This window comes from Triticum aestivum, chromosome 3B, assembly GCF_018294505.1.
Source record: "Triticum aestivum cultivar Chinese Spring chromosome 3B, IWGSC CS RefSeq v2.1, whole genome shotgun sequence".
NCBI lineage: Eukaryota > Viridiplantae > Streptophyta > Magnoliopsida > Poales > Poaceae > Triticum > Triticum aestivum.
This window is the reverse complement of record NC_057801.1, coordinates 603,093,124-603,098,025: the sequence shown is the minus strand read 5'-3', so window position 1 is coordinate 603,098,025 and position 4,902 is coordinate 603,093,124. Positions and strand designations below refer to the sequence as shown.

At 43.9% G+C, this 4,902-nt stretch overlaps 1 non-coding gene across 1 annotated transcript; it reads right to left on the bottom strand.

Moving 5' to 3' along the window:
* Window positions 1-610: 610 nt before the first annotated feature.
* TRNAI-AAU (transfer RNA isoleucine (anticodon AAU)) lies at window positions 611-684 on the bottom strand. The gene has a single exon. It is a non-coding gene; the product is annotated as a tRNA-Ile (tRNA).
* Window positions 685-4,902: the final 4,218 nt, after the last annotated feature.

Here is a 4,902-nt window from a genome sequence, read left to right as displayed (position 1 = left end):
TCCCTCTGGCCTAACCTTGGCTAATCTTAACGTCGATTTGAGCCAGGTTTAACACGTCTGACCACTAACCTACCAATTTATATAACATAAAGAAACAGATTCGAACAACAACACAGCAGCCAGAAATCTGTGCAATTTTCGCAACAAAAAAAAACAAAAAAAAACTGTGCAATTGGATTGAACTAACACTTGAACTAAGCAATCAAAAAATATATGATAAAATAGCCTCTTGTTCAGAGCAATAAATAAATAAATCATCATATATTGTATGATGAATGTTGGCAGTACGTTCCTTATTAGGAGAAGTCAGCATTAAGAACACATGAATTCTAGGTGAAAAGGCAATCATCCACAGATCAGTGAACTATTATTTCAGGTACAAGAGGGCGGTAACTTGTTTTTGCTTTTGTTCAAGACGCAGACATGTCAACCTTGTAAAGGAAGGAAAAATAGCGGCAAATCTAACTGTCATACAGTAGGCAAACATCAGGAGAGGAGAGTGCATGCGGGCAAAATAGAATTTAGCGCTGCTTGTAAAAAAAAGGAATTTTGCAGTTTTTATAAAAAAAAACAAAAGGCGAGAATTTCGCACGGAAATAAAAAAATAAATTGGCCCATGCAGGTCTCGAACCTGCGACCTTCGCGTTATTAGCACGACGCTCTAACCAGCTGAGCTAATAGGCCAGTCGATGTCGATAACTTCCATCTTCTTGCTAATATGATGTGTATAAGGACACGTAGCGGAACCTCTCTTAAGGCCTTGCCTAGCGATCAGGATTTTAAAACATATGAACAGTGAAACACGTGATCAACAAAGATTTCAGAACACCTGGATTTTATAAGAGCTGCCTTTAGATGGTGCATAGCAGAAAAATGCACGAATTCTTAGTGCAAGCACATTGGCTTTTCTTGGGAAAAATAAAAGAGGTGTGGACTCATGTTGAGATTCCTATGGAATGAAAAGTATAGGAAAATATGAATTTGATGACCCAAAATCCTATGGTCCAAAAGTCCTAGAAACTCCAAGGCTACCAACGCAGACATGGTAGAGCCGATTTGTAGAATTCGGACAAATCGGAGTCCACTTAAATTTTTTTTATTTTTTTTAGAAATAGAGATCATTCACATAGATATTGATTAAAAACTTACAAAGGTTTTCACAAAATAAGATAATACTCCCTCCATCTCATAATAATTGACACTCAAATGGATGTATCCAGACCATAATAATTCGGAAATGCTAACACCCACACGTGTGGGCGTTCACCATCTCGACCACACGCAAGCATCACCGTTGGCAACTTTGTGCACGAATCTTGGCACAATCCGGTCGGTTTTCTGCGCCACGTAGGACGAAGCACGTGTGCGGTGTGCGAGACAGTTCGCCCGCACGTTGGTTGCCCTCCCGCGGTCAGTGGTTGCCACTTGGGGCGTGCGGTGGAACTGCAATGCGCCCGCACGCCATGCTCCGACCGCGGTTGACGTCAAACACGTCGCACACCTCTGCCCCCTCTCCCCTCACGGTTCCATTTACTCATCCCGCACCGCATTTACTGGCAGAACCCACTCGCACTTCAGACCATTGGAGGAGAAGGCGAGGGGAGAAGGCGACGGCGGAGGCGGAAGAATCGACGGTGTTCGCGGCCGTCGGTGGTGCTCGCCGGAACGGAGCGGCTTCGCCGGAGCGCCCGTGGGTTGAAGGTAATGCTCGCTACAACTCTCGCAATCCCTTCCTACACTTTCCTCCCTTCCCTCCCTGTTCCATTCCTCGATCGAGATTCGTAGAGATTCAGGCGATTCGGCGATGCGTCGGCGTTCCCGCCGATGGCGAAGTCGTCTACTAGCGGTTTTTGGTGGCACCGGGTAGTTTCGTCGCCGCGGCGGCGGCGGCCTCGTCGGTGTGGTTATGCCTATCCGGAGGCACGCACTAGTCTTGCCTTTCGATTGGGCAGGTGTCTCCCGGTTTGTTTGATGCGCATTGGTTCGAATTTGTGTTTGCAATCAGTTCGGGGGAGAACTTTGAGGTTGAATTTGAAGTCGCTGTAGTTACTATTGAACCCTAGATCTAGTTAGTTGGGTTTTGAAACTGTTGTATGAGACGAACTTGGTAGGTTGATTAACTACCATGATTGTATGGCAACTAACTTCCTGAAGAAATGTGATAGTTGCCACAAACGTGTTTTCCCATGCGGCAACAAATTACTGAAATGACTGTGATAGTTGACACACATAAGCTTTCCCATGCGGCAACTATTTTTTTTGAATGACTGTGTTAGTTGCCACACACATGCTCTTCCATGTGGCAACTAAATTTGCTGAATTACTGTGATAGTAGCCACAAACATGCTTTTTCATTGTGGCAACTAATTTTTCCGAATGATTTGTGATAGTTGCCACATTGTGATAGTTGCCACAATCGATAGTTAATGCAGTTTCAGCAGCCAACTGCACTGGACGGCAACTAATGTGCACATCAAGTGTGCATGTTGCCACTTGGATAGTATATTCATATGGCAAATAGAATGTGAACACACTGTCTGTTGCCATACTGCAGATAGGACAGTGTGGCAAATTGGCTGCATAATGTGGCAACCAAATTTGTATATCAATTGTGTCAGATGCCATACATATGTTTTGCATGTGGCAAGTTTTTGGCTGACCACATCATGTTTATTGCCATGCTACAGTCAGTACAATGTGGCAAATTCATTGTACTGCAGGCGCAATTTTTTTTTGCCACAAAGACTTTGTGCTATCTGAACACACTGTGGCAATTTTTGAGGTTCTTGATTAGATGTGGTTTCATTGCTTTTGTTGTAGTATGTGTTGCATTTCAGCATGGCAATTTCACCCTAGCACATTTCTGCTCCTGTGGCAGTTATCACTGTGGCAATCTTTCAGGTTCTTGATTAGATGCTTACCTATTTGCATTTTTACATTTCCATCATGACAATTTGGTATGTTCCTATCTTAGCAGAATGGCTCGTGGCGATCATCAAAATGATGATGATGATTTCATGGATCCACCACAGCGTAATCGGCAACTGCACGGAGAAAAGAGGGTGATCAGGTAAATGTCCACACATCCCCCCTCGTCCTGCTTTATGTTAGTGGGTGACACCTCGAGCTTGCAGTCGTCTGACACGAACTAAAATTTCATGACATTGCAAAACATGGCAACAACTGATCACTTTTTCGCAAAACATGGCAACAACTGATCACTTTTTGTTTGTTTTTTGCAGAAGAAGAAACGTATTCACAACAGAGCCTCCCAAGAACGACTGACTGCGTTGACTGACAAATTCACCGATGATCAGAAGGGAGCTGCTGCTGAGATGGGTATGCAGGCTATGGTGGATGTCCGGTGCACGAACCTTGTCAACCCTGTATACGACTGGCTTGGTGAGATCTACGACCCCGCCTCCAGGGAATTTGTGATTCCGGGACGTGAAAGACTACCGTTGAATGAGGAATCTGTGTTCTGCACTTTGGGTGTGCCTCATGGACATATCAAAGTCCCGTACGAGGTCAATAATGAGATCGAGGAAGCGATGTTCCCCCATTTGTTTCCTTGGTTGGAATCCATGCCGAACACATCTGCAGTGGCAGATTCGCTACAGGCCATGACGACGCATGGAGATGTTTTCAAGATGAAGCTACTCATGTACCTCATCTCAGCTGTTTTCGCGCCGACCACTTCTCTTCGCCCAAGCAACAAATGCTTCCCCATCCTGGTGAATGATCCATCTTTACTACTTTATTTTCCTTCAATCTTTTGGCTCCGATGTCATGTGTAAAGCTAGTGACTGCCGGTGTTTTTCGATGTTTTTTTCCATTTGATTTCTGATGCGGCAACTTTTTTGCCCTGAAATTTTGTGTGGTGCAGGCGGATTTGAAAAATGTGAAGAACATGAATTGGTGTAAGTTTATTGCCGACTTCCTGCACGATGCATTCTCAAACAAGATGTACCAAAAGGGTTGTCGACTGCATTTAATGGTATTTTTTTACCAGTTTTTTTCTGTGAACACTATTTTTAACACACTTTTATTCATGCATGGCAACCTGATCATAACAAGATGGCAACCTGATCATAACAAGATGGCAACTGCCATAATGACAAGATGGCAACTGGCATAATGACAATATGGCAACTGCCATCATATTATTATGGCAGCTGTCACCATACTATGATGGCAACTGCCATCATAGCAACATGGCAACTGCTATCACACTATGATGGCAATTAGCATATGCAGATGGCAACTTTTTCTTCTCTTCTCTTCTTCATGCACATCAACTTGATTATCATGAGAACATATATTATCCTGTTTTTTTCCACACAGTACCCATGATGGCAACTGATATTTCTTTCTTTTTAAAATTGTTTTGCATCAGCTCATGTACGTCGACTGTCTTGATCTGTCGATCGTGGATTTCACTGGGACTGGAGGCCCGCCGCCTGCGCACAAGTTTGCTATTTCTGCATGGACCATCAATGCTGTCAAGGCTGTGCTTGCCGCAGACAAGGCTACTGACACCACATATGGAAAATTGCAGGTTAATTCTGGTTTCTTTGTCCACACGGCATGCTTACAATTTGGCATGAGGCAACCGTCTATGGTTCATAAGAGATGACTACCTTTGTTATCCATGGCTGTCTGAGTACTGTATCCATGTCTCACTCCACATGGCAACTCTTTTCGTTCGTGCTGAGACTTACATTCTCTCTCTTACGTCCTAGCTATTTTTTTTGTTCTTTCCAGCTGATGGCCAAGCATGCTATAGACTACAGCGTGTTTGGGGGGCCTCAAAACTTTGGAAAGTGGATGGACGTTCACTCAGCTCCATCTTGCTCTATCGAGGTAATCAAAAGATCTACATCTATGGTTTGCCGTGGAGTA